This window comes from Triturus cristatus, chromosome 8 (assembly GCF_964204655.1).
Source record: "Triturus cristatus chromosome 8, aTriCri1.1, whole genome shotgun sequence".
NCBI classification, from domain to species: Eukaryota; Metazoa; Chordata; class Amphibia; order Caudata; family Salamandridae; genus Triturus; species Triturus cristatus.
In genome coordinates this window covers 1,689,777,159-1,689,798,760 of record NC_140591.1, presented here as the reverse complement: position 1 = coordinate 1,689,798,760, position 21,602 = coordinate 1,689,777,159, and the positions used below count along the sequence as shown (strand labels likewise).

Genomic DNA, 21,602 nt, shown 5'->3' with positions numbered 1-21,602 from the left:
AAGGATTGCATCTGAGCAAGTTTCTTCTTTACCAAACAAACCTCGCTCCATCACCTTTATTATGCCTACTGATACCTAGATATAGATATATAAGGCAGGTGGTAAAGACCATTAGGCTGCCCATTGCTCTGCTTGCTGCAGCACCACATCCTCTCAATCAACCCGCATGTCCTTGATCTTACACTTTAAGTCCTTGCCCTTGGTAGAGAACCAGCGAGCAGACAGCTTGACAGCACATCTTAGTGTGATGAGCAGAGCAGAAAAATGGTACAACACAAAACTTCAGCTAAAAACGATGTCATGTTTATTGTTGACTTAAATGGCCATGCCCTACTCTAATGGCGGAATATAAGGAAGTTGCCATCTTAGCGCAGTTATGTTTAACACTGACGCACCAAATCTAGAGGCTGAAGCTAAGACCACCAACAACTTTCACTTCTCTATTACATGTTGAGTACCTCAAAGCAGATCTCTGCCAACTCCGCCTTTCAACGTGCGCCTCCAAGCGACGAATGGCCTCCTTTGATTCACCACCAATGCAGACAACACAAAACTGTATTTTCAAAATGGGGCAGAGCTAGCTTTACCAATCAGCTGATTCAGTTCAGCTGTACGTGGAGTCACCATTGACAGCTTCATGATGAGAATCAAAGGCGTTGGCTGTCGTTGACTTGCGGGTTGTGTTCCCCGACTCTACCGCTCTTTCTCTGGGCTGGTTTAAAGTGGTGCCCAAGGGTTGCAACCTGAGGTTTGATTCTGGTCTTGCGTTGGAAGCCCAAAAAGGTTCCAACAGAAACTCTTGCGTTCGCTGCTCACTTTCTTGCAACTTCCGTGACACAAAGCAAAGGTATCTGCATTTGTTGTGTGCAAAGAAATTTACTACACACACTACATACATGCATATGGCTATGTGGTGTTAACTGCTGCTAGTAAGAGTGAGATGGTGTTATAAAATGAAAGAGTACAGAATTATGTGACATCATCACATGAGCCCTACAATTCCTAACTATGAAATCACAATATTTAGTTCCAACCGTCCTGGTTTCCATTTTCTTATCATTCCCCAGAGTACCAGTGAATCCATATCCAGAGGGCCAGGCAGGACTGAATGGCGCTGTGACGGGATTGCACACGACCCAAGAAAGGGCAGTTTACTCTCCAAAATATGGAACCCACTTGAATTAAGTAGTTTGTGAATATAATTATACTCTCTGGACATACATGGCAAATACGATCTGATGGTGTGATTAGTTCATAGATAACCAGGTGACCAAGGTTCTCCCCCAGAAATCAACACTTAAATACATTGTGTGATCCTCGGCAATTTAATTATGTCTGGTGATCTCATATAGCTCCATTGTCGGGTGCGAGATGGCCCTTCAGCCTCGCCTCTTCAATATCAGGTCGCCTTGCTCTGAAGGCCTTGGGGGTGACTTTTTCTCATCATGAATCCACGCCCACAAGAGCTGAAGGGTAAAAGCAATGAATGACCTGTCATGGGGAACATCTCACACACATGGAATATCTTGATTCGTGGTCTCACAAGAAGTGGGCTGCTTAGATGCAGTCTTTTTCCATATCACGTGCACTCAGCTCACCACCCCAGATTCATTCTCTGAGTTCTGTGATTCATAATAGAAAAATGACTACGACTACCAGAATGCAGCTGGGTTGTTGGCTTCAGAACCTGCGCACCTTGGTTGTTGGCACTTGATAAAAAAAATCGGTTTACGCTCCTCAAATCGTCCCATCTTCCTGGGCCTCCGATTGCAAAGGTTAACATTCCATAAACAAACTACTGTTTGATGTTCTGTCCGAATTAAACTGCACTTATGTGCTGTGTACAATACCTGTTATTAAAAATTTTAAAAAAGTTGTCTCCAAAGCGCTCTGTGCTTCCAGACACTATTCCGGCATAACATCAAATGGCAATAATATAAGCATAGAAAGCAAATTAGTCACGCCGGACCAGGGTCAATGTGAGATCATCGACTGTTCACCAGTATAAAGTATTACATAAGATAATAAAGTGCCGTCTGCATATAGCGCCAAGAGGCCGAACGGCGAGCGCTGAGCTTCACTAACATCCGGAGAACTCGCAACAAATGTCGAAATTATGTATACCTTGAGCGGTCCAGACCCCCATCCATACTCACTCTGGAGCGTGGAGCACCCTCGCTCACGCGCTTGGCAGCCTCTAGCAGGTATGTGTGAGCAGTCGACGCACCTAGGCTCGCCCCGCCCCTTCTCATCTCACAAACCCGGTCCCTGGTACTGCCCCCCTCACCGTGTGTGAGCAGTCGACGCACCTAGGCTCGCCCCGTCCCTTCTCACAAACCCGGTCCCTGGTACTGCCCCCCTCACCGTGTGAGGGCAGTCGACGCACCTAGGCTCGCCCCGTCCCTTCTCGCAGACCCGGTCCCTGGTACTGCCCCCCTCACCGTGTGTGGGCAGGCGCGCACCTAGGCTCGCCCCGTCCCTTCTCACAAACCCGGTCCCTGGTACTGCCCCCCTCACCGTGTGTGAGCAGTCGACGCACCTAGGCTCGCCCCGTCCCTTCTCGCAGACCCGGTCCCTGGTACTGCCCCCCTCACCGTGTGTGGGCAGGCGACGCACCTAGGCTCGCCCCGTCCCTTCTCACAAACCCGGTCCCTGGTACTGCCCCCCTCACTGTGTGTGAGCAGTCGACGCACCTAGGCTCGCCCCGTCCCTTCTCGCAGACCCGGTCCCTGGTACTGCCCCCCTCACCGTGTGTGGGCAGGCGACGCACCTATGCTCGCCGCGTCCCTTCTCGCAGACGCGGTCCCTGGTACTGCCCCCCTCACCGTGTGTGGGCAGGCGACGCACCTAGGCTCGCCCCGTCCCTTCTCGCAGACCCGGTCCCTGGTACTGCCCCCCTCACCATGTGAGGGCAGGCGACGCACCTAGGCTCGCCCCGTCCCTTCTCACAAACCCGGTCCCTGGTACTGCCCCCCTCACCGTGTGAGGGCAGGCGACGCACCTAGGCTCGCCCCGTCCCTTCTCACAAACCCGGTCCCTGGTACTGCCCCCCTCACCGTGTGAGGGCAGGCGACGCACCTAGGCTCGCCTCATCCCTTCTCACAAACCCGGTCCCTGGTACTGCCCCCCTCACCGTGTGAGGGCAGGCGACGCACCTAGGCTCGCCGCGTCCCTTCTCGCAGACGTGGTCCCTGGTACTGCCCCCTCACCGTGTGTGGGCAGGCGACGCACCTAGGCTCGCCCCGTCCCTTCTCGCAGACCCGGTCCCTGGTACTGCCCCCCTCACCGTGTGTCGGCAGACATGCACCTAGGCTCGCCCCGCCCCTTCTCACAAACCCGGTCCCTGGTACTGCCCCCCTCACCGTGTGTGGGCAGGCGACGCACCTAGGCTCGCCCCGCCCCTTCTCGCAGACCCGGTCCCTGGTACTGCCCTCCTCACCGTGTGTGGGCAGTCGACGCACCTAGGCTCGCCGCGTCCCTTCTCGCAGACGCGGTCCCTGGTACTGCCCCCCTCACCGTGTGTGGGCAGTCGACGCACCTAGGCTCGCCCCGTCCCTTCTCACAAACCTGGTCCCTGGTACTGCCCCCTCACCGTGTGTGGGCAGTCGACGCACCTAGGCTCACCCCGGTCCCTGGTGCTGCCCCCTCACCGTGTGAGGGCAGGCGACGCACCTAGGCTCGCCCCGCCCCTTCTCGCAGACCCGGTCCCTGGTACTGCCCCCTCACCGTGTGTGGGCAGGCATGCACCTAGGCTCGCCCCGCCCCTTCTCGCAGACCCGGTCCCTGGTAATGCCCCCTCACAGTGTGTGGGCAGGCGCGCACCTAGGCTCGACCCAGTCCCTGGTACTGCCCCGTCACCGTGTGAGGGCAGGCGCGCCAGTTCAGGTGCTGCTCGAGGAGCCATAAAATTGCGATCCCCTTTATTTAGCACGATGACTTCATTTAATCAAGTTACAGCGGAGCCCCCACCAGGTAGGCGGTGAGACTGGCCTACTGTGTGTGGGGGAAAAAGAGCCCCGCTAATTTAATTGCAAATTATTTAGATGGCCCTTCAAAGCCGATTAAAAGAGAAATTTGAAAAAATGTTAAAATATACAGAATCCTAGAGAGGAACACGAAGGATACTTATTTGTATTTTTGTTTAAATGAATACTCATGTCACATATATGAGCGTGTGGAATATACACTCTAAGCAGCTGCTAATGAAAAACTGACGGTGTGTGTCTGCCTGGGAGGCGCACGATCAGCAGGGGCGGTAACCTTTTGCACTTTATAAACCTCACGCCCGCTGAAATAATATCTGTGTCTGGGCCTGGGAGGCAGACAATCGCCAGAAGCTGAAACATTCTGCTCTCTGTCAGCATCACGCGCTTGGCTTAAACAAGGCACATGAAATAAAAAAGTCCAACAAAAACGACATACCAAAACAACGGCACTAATACAAGTAAAGGGGCCAATAGCCATAGGCGTGGCCAAGAGCCAAAAAGGAGGGGCTTAAAACACTATTAACCAATACCAAGTACACAATTTTGAAAGGCACACTGGAGAACAAATGAAAACAAACGTTTAAAAAGAGGCGGTCAGCCGCTTAGTAAAGCATATACTGCATGTCTCAACGAGACAGCGCTGCCTAGGCGAGACCTAAAAATTGAGGGCGAATCCCATTTCTCTCAGGACTGCCCAGATATACTGCCACCCTACCGTATCAAATGCGTGCCTCAGGTCCAACACCGCGACCACAGATGTCCTCCCCACTGTCTCCAGTTAGCCCAAGGTTGTGCATCTGTGGACACTCCTGCCGAAGTAGCAGCACCAACATCCTCCCTGCTTTATGTCCCTCTCTAAACAGTCTTTGTCTATCGGATGTGTGTACGTAATAATCTAATCACCCCCAGACCTTCCCCACCTGTTGCTTGAGCTCTGACAGCCATCGCTGTTCATCCGGCTTTAGGTCGTCTTTAGTGTCGAGCTCTGATGGACTTGCCCCAGTCTGAGCAACTCTCGTCCTAGCTCCCTCTGCACTCCGAAGACTTTTGCAATGCATTCACCCGTTAATGTTACTTTATACGCTTCCCATTCTGTTGCCCTGTCCATCATGGTTCCCTGGATTTCTTGAAAGCATATCAGCTCATAGCGGCCACAGCGTGGCTAAAGGCCGAGGCCCAGGGTGGCAGACAACCACCAAGTGGGAAGTGGTGGGCAAGGTGTGGGTTCAGTAATGACGAGTGTTTAAAGATCCCAATGTCTTTTCTACGCCCCAGTATGTAATCCAGCCCACTGTGTCCCCCCCAGGGCCGGATTGGGAACGTGAAGCAGCCCAGGCTAGTTATTTTAGCCCAGTCCCCATGCGATGTGTAACATGCTGGCCTGGCTACTGCCAAGGAGGTTTTGTGGGGAGTTCCAAGAACATTTGTGGAAAAATGGCAATAATGGTGCATTCTACAACATATGTTTCATACTATATTCAAATGTATCAACTTTTACAGTATAGTAAAGGAGGATCTTACAATGCACAAGGGTGCCCAGTCATACCCACAGACATTCTTCCAGAGAGCACAAGAAAGACAGACCAGAGAACAGAGAACACAAAAAATAAAACAGACCAGTCCCCGTACGGCGTGTAGCCGGCAGGTTCAGCGAGCGAGCCCGGTCACTGCAAGGGGCACTTGGGGAAGGTTCCCCCCAAGTAAAGTTTGGAAAAAATGTCCACAACGGTGCATTTTACAATGCATTTTTTATTATATATTCAAATGTGTTAATGTCTAAAGCAGAGTAAATGAGGATCTTAAAGTGCACCAGGATCCCTAGTGATAACCCCAGAACACAACTTGAGACTCACGGGGGCATGCACTTTAAAAAGATGAGTCATTGTTGACCCTTTCCGCTCCCCCTTACTGCTCATGACCACAGCAGCAGCAGTGAAATCTCCAAAACTAAGCAGTACTTTAGTGAATTCATAATCAAACTTTGATCTGGGCAGTGAAATTCCACAACTTCCCTTACAGTTTAGGTCATAAGACTCAGACATGTTTCAGTATGGGAGTCTTTGTATTGGCTTGCTGTGGGTTTGTAGGCCAGACATGAGCAGTCTCAACCACAGGACTTCAGAGTAATTGCTTTTTGAGGTATCATTTTATCTAAACCCATATCTTTGTTGACAACCGGAGGACAATAGTTTACCCCAAAACTAACTAAAGAAGAGTCTTTGTTGGAGCGCTTAGGGTCTTAGACTATCATAAGCAAATTTTCTTCTGATAAAAATACTGTTATTATAACGTAATTATTGCAGAATTGGATTGATGAGAAGAAAATCTACGTCCAATCAGACAATTTTTAAGCAAATGATATTTAGGTCACAATATTTCTATTGTGTGATACTTTTGCTTTTTAACATTAAGACATATAACCAGGCCATGAAGCCAAATTTGAAAAATATGAAAGGCCAATTGAAAAGAAATGAATCTTATTAACTGGAGACACCTCCAGTTGTAGATTTTGACACCCATTGTTAGTGTGTGTATCGGCTGCTCTACTCCCAGCCTGTGGAAGTTTAGGAGACAAAACATGTGTTGGCTGTCAGTTCTTTTATTCTTTTCATCTTTTCATCATACATTTTCGAGCGTAAGCTGGACGCGTATCAAAAGTGCAAGGCCCGCCTGTTCCACTGTTCACAGCTGCCATTTTGGAATTCTAGTTCTAGCCTGTTAGGAGGCGTGATCATAACATGTCTGCATTTTGCAACGCACCTAGGCTCGCCCCGCCCCTTCTCGCAGACCCGGTCCCTGGTACTGCCCCCTCACCGTGTGTGGGCAGGCATGCACCTAGGCTTGCCCTGCCCCTTCTCGCAGACCCGGTCCCTGGTACTGCCCCCTCACCGTGTGTGGGCAGGTGCGCACCTAGGCTCGACCCGGTCCCTGGTACTGCCCCGTCACCGTGTGAGGGCAGGCGCGCCAGTTCAGGTGCTGCTCGAGCAGCCATAAAATTGCGATCCCCTTTATTTAGCACGATGACTTCATTTAATCAAGTTACAGCGGAGCCCCCACCAGGTAGGCGGTGAGACTGGCCTACTGTGTGTGGGGGAAAAAGAGCCCCGCTAATGTAATTGCAAATTATTTAGATGGCCCTTCAAAGCCGATTAAAAGAGAAATTTGAAAAAATGTTAACATATACAGAATCCTAAAGAGGAACATGAAGGATACTTATTTGTATTTTTGTTTAAATGAATACTCATGTCACATATATGAGCGTGTGGAATATACACACTAAGCAGCTGCTAATGAAAAACTGACGGTGTGTTTCTGCCTGGGAGGCGCACGATCAGCAGGGGCGGTAACCTTTTTCACTTTATAAACCTCACGCCCGCTGAAATAATATCTGTGTCTGGGCCTGGGAGGCAGACAATCGCCAGAAGCTGAAACATTCTGCTCTCTGTCAGCATCACGCGCTTGGCTTAAACAAGGCACATGAAATAAAAAAGTCCAACAAAAATGACATACCAAAACAACGGCACTAATACAAGTAAAGGGGCCAATAGCCATAGGCGTGGCCAAGAGCCAAAAAGGAGGGGCTTAAAACACTATTAACCAATACCAAGTACACAATTTTGAAAGGCACACTGGAGAACAAATGAAAACAAACGTTTAAAAAGAGGCGGTCAGCCGCTTAGTAAAGCATATACTGCATGTCTCAACGAGACAGCGCTGCCTAGGCGAGACCTAAAAATTGAGGGCGAATCCCATTTCTCTCAGGACTGCCCAGATATACTGCCACCCTACCGTATCAAATGCATGCCTCAGGTCCAACACCGCGACCACAGATGTCCTCCCCACTGTCTCCAGTTAGCCCAAGGTTGTGCATCTGTGGACACTCCTGCCGAAGTAGCAGCACCAACATCCTCCCTGCCTTATCTCCCTCTCTAAACAGTCTTTGTCTATCGGATGTGTGTACGTAATAATCTAATCACCCCCAGACCTTCGCCACCTGTTGCTTGAGCTCTGACAGCCATCGCTGTTCATCCGGCTTTAGGTCGCCTTTGGTGTCGAGCTCTGATGGGCTTGCCCCAGTCTTAGCAACTCTCGTCCTAGCTCCCTCTGCACTCCGAACGCGTTTGCAAGGCATTCACCCTTTAATGTTACTTTATACGCTTCCCATTCTGTTGCCCTGTCCATCATGGTTCCCTGGATTTCTTGAAAGCATATCAGCTCATAGCAGCCACAGCGTGGCTAATGGCCGAGGCCCAGGGTGGCAGACAACCACCAGGTGGGAAGTGGTCGGCAAGGTGTGGGTTCAGTAATGACGAGTGTTTAAAGATCCCAATGTCTTCTCTACGCCCCAGTATGTAATCCAGCTCACTGTGTCCCCCCCAGGGCCGGACTGGGAACGTGAAGCAGCCCAGGCAAGTTATTTTAGCCCAGTCCCCATACGATGTGTAACATGCTGGCCTGGCTGCTGCCAAGGAGGTTTTGTGGGGAGTTCCAAGAACATTTGTGGAAAAATGGCAATAATGGTGCATTCTACAACATACGTTTCATAATATATTCAAATGTATCAACTTTTACAGTATAGTAAAGGAGGATCTTACAATGCACAAGGGTGCCCAGTCATACCCACAGACATTCTTCCAGAGAGCACAAGAAAGACAGACCAGAGAACAGAGAACACAAAAAATAAAACAGACCAGTCCCCGTACGGCGTGTAGCCGTCAGGTTCAGCGAGCGAGCCTGGTCACTGCAAGGGGCACTTGGGGAAGTTTCCCCCCAAGTAAAGTTTGGAAAAAATGTCCACAACGGTGCATTTTACAATGCTTTTTTTATTATATATTCAAATGTGTTAATGTCTAAAGCAGAGTAAATGAGGGTCTTAAAGTGCACCAGGATCCCTAGTGATAACCCCAGAACACAACTTGAGACTCATGGGGGAATGCACTTTAAGAAGATGAGTCATTGTTGACCCTTTCCCTCACCCTTACTGCTCATGACCACAGCAGCAGCAGTGAAATCTCCCAAACTAAGCAGTACTTTAGTGAATTCATAATCAAACTTTGATCTGGGCAGTGAAATTCCACAACTTCCCTTACAGTTTAGGTCATAAGACTCAGACATGTTTCAATATGGGAGTCTTTGTATTGGCTTGCTGTGGGTTTGGAGGCCAGACATGAGCAGTCTCAACCACAGGACTTCAGAGTAATGGCTTTTTGAGGAATCATTTTATCTAAACCCAAATCTTTGTTGACAACCGGAGGACAATAGTTTACCCCAAAACTAACTAAAGAAGAGTCGTTGTTGGAGCGCTTAGGGTCTTAGACTATCATAAGCAAATTTTCTTCTGACAAAAATACTGTTATTATAACGTAATTATTGCAGAATTGGATTGATGAGAAGAAAATCTACGTCCAATCAGACAATTTTTAAGCAAATGATATTTAGGTCTCAACATTTCTACTGTGTGATACTTTTGCTTTTTAACATTATGACATTTAACCAGGCCATGAAGCCAAATTTGAAAAATATGAAAGGCCAATTCAATTCAATTCAATAATACTTTATTTCAACCTGTTTCGGCCATAAAAGCAGCATTTAAAACACAGTACATTAAAATACACAATTAAAACATCGTCAAGAAAAACATTTTTACAGCTGGCACCCCAAGTTAGTCTAGGCACTGTTTCGAATTAAAAAACTCCTTTTTATCCAGAATGCATGGAGATACTTAGAAAGTGCAAACACAATGTAAACTGTTGTGTTAGATTTAAAAACTCTAAGTGCATCTGCATATTTGCGGAAGCCCAGGTTCCTACATACAGGTATAATCCAGTGCTTCCGGGCTCTGCTGTACATGGGACAGAAGAAAAGGATGTGGCATTCATTCTCTAAATCCGTGCCACAGCCAGGGCATTTGGAAACCCCGGAGCTAGACCACTTGTTTGTAAAGCATGCTAGAGGGAGGCAACCAAACCTCCATTGGATGTATAACTTTCTGGCCAGTACAGGATAAATTACATTTAAATAATCCTCAAAGGAGTATACAGATTTAAACTCTAGAAATGAATTTACCATAGGACCAATACGTGAGTTATGCAACCATGCACTAGTGCATCTAGCTCTATGTGACTGGGTGAGCTGTTTCCCTGAGATCTCACTGCAGGCAATCGCTGGCTGATGCCACATATCCACAAGACCCATTAACATTAATTCCTGTTTGACATAGGAGAGCCAGGGGATGTGCACAGCTTTGCTCAAATTTAATACTTCCTGCAGTTCAGTTCTATATTGTGTGAGTTCGGGGGTTAGCCATAATCTCCTCCAGAATCTGAGGGGTTTTATTGACAATTCCTCCTGGATTGGGAGTAAGCCCAGATCAAGCCGAAGAGGAATAAGGGGGGTACTTTGTGGAAGCATTAGCAGCTGCCTCAAGAATCTATTCTCCGCTTTGGTTAATTCGGGACTCACAACGTACCCCCATAGTTTCCCCCATACAGGGCCGCTGATCTTGCCCTGGATTTATAGATTTCTAAACCTGGGCTTATGGGCTTATATGATGAGGCATTGTTCATTTTCAATATTCCACCCGCTGTTTTAGTCAATTTAAGCTGGGATTTTAGGAGATGAGGCACCCAGGAAAGGTTTTCGCTCAGCGTGACACCTAGGTATTGAAAGGTCTGCACTCTCTCAAGCGAAACTGTATCCAATATAGGAGGGGGTCTGGTGCGTCGTGGGGGGTTAAAAATCATGAATTTGGTTTTGTCTACGTTGATTTGAAGACCATGATCAATACAAAATTCATGAAACCCAACCAGTGTGCGCTGTATCCCCATGGGTGACTTAGCTAACAAAAGAGTATCGTCGGCAAACATTATTGCCGCGATTTTCTTACCTGCCAGCCTGGGTGCATCGTTGTTTGGGACTGCATCCAGGCGAGAAATCAACCCATTCACGTATAGGCAAAACAAGGTGGGGGCAAGGACACACCCTTGCCTAACTCCCTTGTCTACCGGGAACCTTGCGGACAGGACTCCTCCCCTCGCACACCTGACCTGTGCAAAATTCTGTGTGTGCAATCTCACTAATATGTTCAACAGAGCGTTAGGTACTCCCAGGTCTCGAAGAACAGCCCACAGTTTCCCCCTAAGCACGGTGTCAAATGCTGAGCGGAGATCAACGAACACCATATAGAGGCTGCCACCCTCTATAGTGACGGTCTTCCAGTATAGCATAGCTAGGCGGAATAGCTGATCCATGGTGGATGTTTTACTCCTAAAGCCAGCCTGATAGGGTGACAAAATATCATTCTCATTGATCCACTCTTGCAGACGATCTAAAATAAGTCGCGCAAATATTTTTTGGGGGACATCAATGAGACTGATAGGTCTGTAATTTGCTGGGAGCAGAGGTGACCCCTTTTTATAGATAGGTATAATCTCTGCTCCCAGCCACGACCCAGGAACTTCTGCGCCTCGCAAGATATTATTAAATAGAGCGCACAGATACGGTGCCCAAATCAGGGGCTGGTCCTTAAACATGTCACCTGGCAGTTTATCTAAACCTGGGGCTTTGCCCCACATCAGTTTTCCCAGGGCAATGGTAATATCATCGTGGGTGAAGGCCAGAGTCTCAACCTCGTCATCTCCAGGTATACGGGGGTGAAAATGCAGAACATCTAAGTCGGAAGATCCTGCATAGAGAGACTTGAAGTGGGATTCCCAAACCCCTGGGTCTAGATTTACTTCTATTGCATTGCGGGGTTCAGCAGTCCCATTATTAACGATTGCCCAGAATCTCCGCGAATCCTTGCTAGTAAGTGCGGAGGCAAGATTGTGCCAGCGCTCCCAGTCCCAGGCAATTTTTGCCTGTACCATTACTTCCTTATAGGAGCGTCTGAGGGCCCGAATAGTTGAACTATCCGTACCATTCTTAATTGCATTTACCAGATTGGTTTTTGACTTCCTGCACGCAGCATTATACCAGGAGGAAGGGCGGGGCACCATAGGTTTATTGGAGGTTACAGCTGGATTAAAAATATCGGCTAACGTGTCCACCAGGTCCTGATGGAGAGTAAGCAGGTTCACAGAGGGAACAGAATGCTCTTCCGCGATCAGGATGTCCCTTGCCTTGGTGAGGAAGGGGAGAATAGTTAAATATAATCTAGGGAGGGCATCCCTCTTATCTTGCAGTTTCGCCCATTTGACACGCCGCCTGTTATTAGATAAAACAAGGCCAGGGTCAGATGGCAGTTCGGGTTGTCGCTTTGAAACTAGAGGAGATATAATCTTTAACACCAGAGCGTTATGATCGCTATCAGTCCTGGGCAGTACCTCCAGATCCACGATCTTTGGCCAAAGCCTGGTCTCGACCATGACATAGTCTAGATGAGATTCGTGATCTTTTTTATTGTACGTACATCTAGACGGAATGTCCGAGGGTTTCCTGCCGTTGACCGCCCTAACTGAATTGTGAAGGGTAAGAGACATAATCTGTGTAGCTAGTGGGGACCAAGCCTTAGCAGGAGCAGAGTTGCATGGAGGAATTCCCCAGAACTCATCCTCTTCCAACAGGGCTCCCTCATACATCCCTGGTAGGGGCTCATAATGGCAGTTGAAATCGCCTGCAATTATAAACTGAATTTCCCGATTCAAAGAGTCGAGAAAAGCTGAAAGTTCTCTGATGGTGTGAGATTCCCTAGCCAGTGCTATGGGGCGGGAATAAACATTGATTAGGGCTAGTTTAAAAGAGGGTTGCCATGTCAGTAAGATACATAAAATGTCAGCTGAATTGGTCTCAATTAATTCTGCTTTGCAACCCAGATGGATACCAACCCACGTAGACAGGCCGCCGGACGGCCTCCCAATGCCTCCCCATCGTGCCATGGTATTAAAGGCCACAAACCCCAGTCTGTGGGCTCCCTCCCTAGCCCAGGTCTCTTGAAATAGAATCACATCGTAGGTGTCTACAAAGGAGCCCCATTCAGGGCACTTGAGTTTGGTGCTTATTCCCGCCACGTTCCAGGATGTTATGGTCATATGCTGAACGTGGCTATTGGGTAGAGATGGAAGAACAGTCGAATGGGGTAAACTCTCCGATGGATTGAGTTCAATGGGGTCCTCAGGAGCAATGGTGTCATTGGCTAAATTTACTGTAGGATGTTGCTCACTGAGACTGTAACCGATACTCTCTAGGGAGTGACCAGAGCTGATCCCACCGGGGGGAGAGGGTACCTCCCTACTACAGGGAATCATATTGCCTTCATGGATTGCCTCAACCTGGTGGGAAGCCTGAGTCCCGTCTAGCGACCATATCAGTCAGTCCACCTGATCTAACTGGCTATACCTGTTGTAAAGGGGGATAAAAGTGCGGGACAAGGTATGAGCTTCTCGCCTTGGTTGCCCAACACGCCCCCTTCGGGAATGGGGTACGAGGGACCATTCGGTTTCTTGGCTTATCGCAGATTGGCTAGTATAGAAAGAAGAAAGTGGGCATGTTGCGATTTTAGTTTCAAGGTGGGAGAATCCCCCCCTGCAAATGTACTCCACTGTTTTGGGGTCCCTAAAATTGACTAAGACACAGTCACCTTGTATAGTTTTACGGGTATGCCCTATCCAGCCCACCCTTCTGACCATAATAATCTCACTGTTGACATGGGGGGGCAAAGGCCTGTGGGTACACAGCCATTGCATCGTCTTATTCTTTAGGGAGATGTAGTCTTCTGTGGTAGCTTCACTTATTTCAGGGACACCTGTGAGAACAACCACAAGGGGGCAAGATTCGGGAGGTAAATCAATTGTCACAAAAGGCCCAGGTACCTCTCCCAGATCTCCCCGATCTCCCCTTCTTGACGAACTTCCACTGGCACTGCCTTTTGCCACCAGCGCAGCTGCTGGAATAATAGGAGCAGGTAGTTGGGTGTTAATGGCCCTGTCTTCAGTTTGGAAGGGTGCTGGGTTAACAATATGGGCAGAAGCTGCCTGATCTGTTGTAGGGTGGTTAGACAGTTGCCGAGTGTTTGAATTATTTAAATTATTTAAGGGTGCAGCTGGAGTTATCCCATCCGGCCTGTTATTGTGGTTGCATTTGCAGGAGCATTGCAATTGTGTGTTATTATGGACGTTTCCTTGTACTCCATTGATAAGAATCTCAAACTGTGCCAGGTGAGTTGTTATCCTATCTAACCTGGTAAAAATGGGATCGAGTAAGGTGTGCAACAATGAGTTAAGTTGCAACAGTGTTACAACCCCTTCGGTTTGTAGCGGGATGTTGGATGGAGCGCTTACATCGACCATAACAGTGGGGGCAACCAAGTGCGGGGAGCATGACTCAAGATCTTCACTTAACCTGATAGGAACTTCAGTGGTTAGGTTGTCCCGGCGCTTTGAGATTTTCTTACCCCCGGGATGAGTTCTTTTCCCACTAGGAGCTTTAGATTTATTCTTCGAAGGCACTATCAGAGTTTTATCCTTTTTGTTACGCAGGATAGGGCCTGAGCACGGCGGAGGAGGGGATCTAATTTCCGGTGAAGTTATTAGTTCATCACAACTCATGGTGTCACTTTGTGGAGTGTCGTCTATAAATTGGGTCAGTGGGAGTGCAGATGATTTGGCGCCTGTACAATTGGGAGTACCCTCAATGGCTCGGGGAGTACAAACAGAGGCTAAAGGACCCAGAGAGGAGCGTCTGGCCTGAGCAAGTTCTTGCGAAACCCTACGTTCCATAAGAACTATGCCCTGGTCTATCACTGAATTAGCTCTGATGATGAAATTATCTAAGGTGCCCGTGAGGTTGTCATTGCGAGCAGGAATCCTGCCCGTTTTAGAGGCCATTGCGCTAAGCTCAGAATATGGGGGAAACAGTTGCGTTGAAACGTTAGAGCACCCGCAACTTTGTCAAGCACTGCCTAACACCCACTGTGCCCGCAGACCTCTATCAACCCGCAAGCAATACAGCAGTATGAATGTAAAGCCCAGTTCGAACCTGCACCCAAGTCCGTGGATGAAAGGGACGTGGCCCGGTCCGGACTCTTGCGGGCTCGAACGGGCTACAACGGGCCCGCCCTTGGCCCGGGCTTCGCCCGCGCTGCGATCCGCGCTGCGGAAGGACCAAACCGGAAATAAATAATGATGATGGGGGCGGGGCTATAGGAAGAGGAGCAGGTGAGCCGAGTTAGCGGAGCGCAATGCTCCAAGGTCCTCGCAGTCCCGTCTTCTAGGCAATCCAAAGCCCCCACAAGCAGCGTAGCGTCCTGGGCAGAGGGAGCGTGAAAGAAACCCAACCTGCAGCACACCAGCCAAGATTTTAAATGATGATGAGGAGGCCTGCGAGCGGCTCCCGCGCAGCGGGGGCCGCGAGGCGTGGCGTGGGTGGAGAGGCCAGCGGGAAGAGGAGCAGGTGAGCCGAGTTAGCGGAGCGCAATTCTCCAAGGTCCTCGCAGTCCCGTCTTCTAGGCAATCCAAAGCCCCCACAAGCAGCGTAGCGTCCTGGGCAGAGGGAGCGTGAAAGAAACCCAACCTGCAGCACACCAGCCAAGATTTTAAATGATGATGAGGAGGCCTGCGAGCGGCTCCCGCGCAGCGGGGGCCGCGAGGCGTGGCGTGGGTGGAGAGGCCAGCGGGAAGAGGAGCAGGTGAGCCGAGTTAGCGGAGCGCAATGCTCCAAGGTCCTCGCAGTCCCGTCTTCTAGGCAATCCAAAGCCCCCACAAGCAGCGTAGCGTCCTGGGCAGAGGGAGCGTGAAAGAAAAGGCCAATTGAAAAGAAATGAATCTTATTAACTGGAGACACCTCCAGTTGTAGATTTTGACACCCATTGTTAGTGTGTGTATTGGCTGCTCTACTCCCAGCCTGTGGACGTTTAGGAGACAAAACATGTGTCGGCTGTCAGTTCTTTTATTCTTTTCATCTTTTCATCATACATTTTCGAGCGTAAGCTAGAAGCGCATCAAGAGTGCAAGGCCCGCCTGTTCCACTGTTTCCTGGTCTTTATCAAAGATTACACAGCTGCCATTTTGGAATTCTAGTTCTAGCCTCTTAGGAGGCGTGATCATAACATGTCTGCATTTTGCAATGCCACATAGAAGGCAAAACCTTGAAATATGATGATTATATGGAAGGGAATTACGGCTGCAGCCGTCCAATCAAGGCTGCGTGTCGGCATTGGAAGCTGTAACGGGAGTTGGACCCTGGTCCGCCGTTGAAGACATGTCTTGGCTTATGCATAAGTGAAGGCTGTGTCTGCTGGTTTGAGGCTGCCTGGCTTTATGCTGATTGTGCCTGCTATTTGAGACTGTACTTCAGAGTTCAGAGCTCTTCTTTGGCACATTATACAGACATGCCCTCTGCCTCCAGGCGCAGGGTGGTATTTCCAATGCCCTATGGTTGCTGCACCCCTGGCATATCATCCTGCACCCCTGCCACATCATCCTGCACCCCTGGCATATCATACTGCACCCCTGGCATATCATACTGCACCCCTGGCATATCATCCTGCACCCCTGGCATATCATACTGCGCCCCTGGCATATCATCCTGCACCCCTGGCATATCATCCTGCACCCCTGGCATATCATCCTGCACCCCTGGCATATCATCCTGCACCCCTGGCATATCATCCTGCACCCCTGCCACATCATCCTGCACCCCTGGCATATCATACTGCACCCCTGGCATATCATCCTGCACCCCTGGCATATCATCCTGCACCCCTGCCACATCATCCTGCACCCCTGGCATATCATCCTGCACCCCTGGCATATCATCCTGCACCCCTGGCATATCATCCTGCACCCCTGGCATATCATACTGCACCCCTGGCATATCATCCTGCACCCCTGGCATATCATCCTGCACCCCTGGCATATCATCCTGCACCCCTTGCATGTCAAACACAACCGTATTAAATATATGCTTTTTGACTATATCTGTCATTACCTGTGACGTAGAGAGACACTGGAGAGCTACGCATGGAAGTCAGCAGACGACCTGGCAAATGAATGACGTAGTGGCACGTGTACGACCCTGCTGATTGGCTGTCGGCGCTGGCTATGACGTAAGTGCTCTCGGACGTGCCTCTGCTTGCAGCCACGGTCGCTCCATCTTTGTAGAAGTGGTATTCGGAGGGGCTGGCCATCCCGGGAACCTCGCAGCGAACACCCACAGATTCCCCTCGGAGATACACAGACCTCTTGGGCTCTAAGACCAAACGAGTCGTTGCCGGGTGTTCTGAAATGAAGAAAATAAATATTTCACAGTTCATCCAGTAAAGACATTCCCTGCTGTTTTATCTTGGTGAGTGCCTTACTTCATGTCTCTTAGACCAGGCATCGCTTCCTATCCCACACGGCCAATCTGCACCCCACTTTAACTCATGGAAGTATGTTTAGAGTAGACGTGACAGCATCCGGAGCTGCAGAATAGCAACATGGGGCAGATTCACTCATGTTAGCACAACTCCGAGGCAGCGGCTAAGGGCGCTGTGTTGTGTTGCACTAGAAGGAGAGCGCAGGGCAGCAGCTTATCTACGCAGGTCTGGCCCTTCTGCTCTCTCACCCAGCGCTGGCACCATGCCAGGCAGCCTAGTGCCACGCACACACCTTTGCACCGCAGTGAAGCATCGTGCATAGATGTGTGTGTGATGTCTGCCAATGGTTTTGGACTAGAAAAGTACTGTTACGGTGCACAATACTAACCTTATACATATATATTTTTTTCCTACATTGTACGTGCTCTACAGTGCAGAACAAATGCAATATGTGAAAAGTAAGGAGAAATAAAAACATTTCTCCTAGTTAGCATCTGCCTCACTGAGGCATTATGTTTTGGAACAAACCCCTGTCTGCCGTTGTTATTAGGCACTGCTTTGCCTCAGAAGGGTGGGGGGTAGTATGAGTGGGGCGCCCCCTTCACACAAAGAAGCAGAGAGTAGCCCAAAGGGCACTTGGGCTACTTTTATGACTGCTCTAAAAAGTGATACTTTATCAACACATTGCACGATTTTGCATCCTTTTCTATGACTTTTCACTGGTGCAAAGTGTCAGACAGAGTCTCCTGCTCACCTCAGTCTTGATTGTGGTTTCTGAAGCATGTGTTACTGCTCTACAGGTGGTAATACATGGCTTAGCCACGTGGTGTGGTGAGCTCTAAAGGTAAGATGCAGTCGCGGTCTTTTATAACTTAAAGCAGCAACAAGCACTGGCGCCATCACCCATACCTTCTCATTGCTACGATGCTTCCAAAACAGGCCACAGGGGCGCTATGACTGGGAGGACATTAGTTAAACCGGATATTTCCAAGAATGAACTACACACACTGCACTGGAGCGTTTGAAATCAGTGCAGGCATCCCCCCACACTTCCCTCACTTACACTGCACTGGGGCGTTTGAAATCAGTGCAGGCATCTCCCCCTCACTTCCCTGACTTACACTGCACTGGGGCGTTTGAAATCAGTGCAGGCATCTCCCCCCTCACTTCCCTCACTTACACTGCACTGGGGCCTTTGAAATCAGTGCAGGCATCTCCCCCCTCACTTCCCTCACTTCAACTGCACTGGGGCGTTTGAAATCAGTGCAGGCATCTCCCCCTCACTTCCCTGACTTACACTGCACTGGGGCGTTTGAAATCAGTGCAGGCATCTCCCCCTCACTTCCCTGACTTACACTGCACTGGGGCGTTTGAAATCAGTGCAGGCATCTCCCCCTCACTTCCCTCACTTACAGTGCACTGGGGCGTTTGAAATCAGTGCAGGCATCTCCCCTCACTTTCCTCACTTACACTGCACTGGGGCGTTTGAAATCAGTGCAGGCATCTCCCCCTCACTTCCCTCACTTACACTGCACTAGGGCGTTTGAAATCAGTGCAGGCATCTCCTCCTCACTTCCCTCACTTACACTGCACTGGGGCGTTTGAAATCAGTGCAGGCATCTCCTCCTCACTTCCCTCACTTACACTGCACTGGGGCCTTTGAAATCAGTGCAGGCATCCCCCCCTCACTTCCCTCACTTACACTGCACTGGGGCCTTTGAAATCAGTGCAGGCATCCCCCCCTCACTTCCCTCACTTACACTGCACTGGGGCATTTGAAATCAGTGCAGGCATCCCCCCTCACTTCCCTCACTTACACTGCACTGGGGCATTTGAAATCAGTGCAGGCATCTCCCCCCTCACTTCCCTCACTAACACTGCACTGGGGCGTTTGAAATCAGTGCAGGCATCTCCCCCCTCACTTCCCTCACTAACACTGCACTGGGGCGTTTGAGATCAGTGCAGGCATCCCCCCTCACTTCCCTCACTTACACTGCACTGGGGCCTTTGAAATCAGTGCAGGCATCGCCCCCTCACTTCCCTGACTTACACTGCACTGGGGCGTTTGAGATCAGTGCAGGCATATCCCCCTCACTTCCCTCACTTACACTGCACTGGGGCATTTGAAATCAGTGCAGGCATCCCCCCCTCACTTCCCTCACTTACACTGCACTGGGGCCTTTGAAATCAGTGCAGGCATCCCCCCCTCACTTCCCTCACTTACACTGCACTGGGGCCTTTGAAATCAGTGCAGGCATCCCCCCCTCACTTCCCTCACTTACACTGCACTGGGGCATTTGAAATCAGTGCAGGCATCCCCCCTCACTTCCCTCACTTACACTGCACTGGGGCATTTGAAATCAGTGCAGGCATCTCCCCCCTCACTTCCCTCACTAACACTGCACTGGGGCGTTTGAAATCAGTGCAGGCATCTCCCCCCTCACTTCCCTCACTAACACTGCACTGGGGCGTTTGAGATCAGTGCAGGCATCCCCCCTCACTTCCCTCACTTACACTGCACTGGGGACTTTGAAATCAGTGCAGGCATCTCCCCCTCACTTCCCTCACTTACACTGCACTGGGGCGTTTGAGATCAGTGCAGGCATCTCCCCCTCACTTACCTCACTTACACTGCACTGGGGTTTTGGAATCAGTGCAGGCATCCCCCCCTCACTTCCCTCACTTACACTGCACTGGGGCATTTGAAATCAGTGCAGGCATCCCCCCTCACTTCCCTCACTTACACTGCACTGGGGCATTTGAAATCAGTGCAGGCATCTCCCCCCTCACTTCCCTCACTAACACTGCACTGGGGCGTTTGAAATCAGTGCAGGCATCTCCCCCCTCACTTCCCTCACTAACACTGCACTGGGGCGTTTGAGATCAGTGCAGGCATCCCCCCTCACTTCCCTCACTTACACTGCACTGGGGCCTTTGAAATCAGTGCAGGCATCGCCCCCTCACTTCCCTGACTTACACTGCACTGGGGCGTTTGAGATCAGTGCAGGCATCTCCCCCTCACTTCCCTCACTTACACTGCACTGGGGCATTTGAAATCAGTGCAGGCATCCCCCCCTCACTTCCCTCACTTACAGTGCACTGGGGCGGTTGAAATCAGTGCAGGCATCTCCCCTCACTTCCCTCACTTACACTGCACTGGGGCGTTTGAAATCAGTGCAGGCATCCCCCCCTCACTTCCCTCACTTACAGTGCACTGGGGCATTTGAAATCAGTGCAGGCATCTCCCCCTCACTTCCCTCACTTACATTGCACTGGGGCGTTTGAAATCAGTGCAGGCATCTCCCCCTCACTTCCCTGACTTACACTGCACTGGGGCGTTTGAAATCAGTGCAGGCATCCCCCCTCACTTCCCTCACTTACACTGCACTGGGGCGTTTGAAATCAGTGCAGGCATCCTCCCCCTCACTTCCCTGACTTACACTGCACTGGGGCGTTTGAAATCAGTGCAGGCATCCCCCCCTCACTTCCCTCACTTACACTGCACTGGGGCGTTTGAAATCAGTGCAGGCATCCTCCCCCTCACTTCCCTCACTTACACTGCACTGGGGCGTTTGAAATCAGTGCAGGCATCTCCCCCCTCACTTCCCTCACTTACACTGCACTGGGGCATTTGAAATCAGTGCAGGCATCTCCCCCCTCACTTCCCTGACTTACACTGCACTGGGGCGTTTGAGATCAGTGCAGGCATCTCCCCCCTCACTTCCCTCACTTACACTGCACTGGGGCATTTGAAATCAGTGCAGGCATCTCCCCCCTCACTTCCCTGACTTACACTGCACTGGGGCGTTTGAGATCAGTGCAGGCATCTCCCCCCTCACTTCCCTCACTTACACTGCACTGGGGCGTTTGAGTTCAGTGCAGGCATCTCCTCCTCACTTACCTCACTTACACTGCACTGGGGCGTTTGAAATCAGTGCAGGCATCTACCCCCTCACTTCCCTGACTTACACTGCACTGGGGCGTTTGAGATCAGTGCAGGCATCTCCCCCTCACTTCCCTCACTTACACTGCACTGGGGCATTTGAAATCAGTGCAGGCATCCCCCCTCACTTCCCTCACTTACACTGCACTGGGGTGTTTGAAATCAGTGCAGGCATCACCCCCTCACTTCCCTGACTTACACTGCACTGGGGCGTTTGAAATCAGTGCAGGCATCCCCCCTCACTTCCCTCACTTACACTGCACTGGGGCGTTTGAAATCAGTGCAAGCATCCTCCCCCTCACTTCCCTGACTTACACTGCACTGGGGCATTTGAAATCAGTGCAGGCATCCCCCCTCACTTCCCTCACTTACACTGCGG

General features: G+C 50.2%; 1 pseudogene across 1 annotated transcript in view; it reads right to left on the bottom strand.

Moving 5' to 3' along the window:
- LOC146808618 (immunoglobulin superfamily member 1-like) overlaps positions 1-21,602 on the bottom strand; it is a 364,489-nt pseudogene that overhangs the window by 288,389 nt on the left and 54,498 nt on the right. Inside the window, exon 5 of the transcript XR_014967581.1 lies at positions 16,911-17,201. The product of XR_014967581.1 is annotated as an immunoglobulin superfamily member 1-like (transcript). The remainder of the gene's footprint in view (positions 1-16,910; positions 17,202-21,602) is intronic.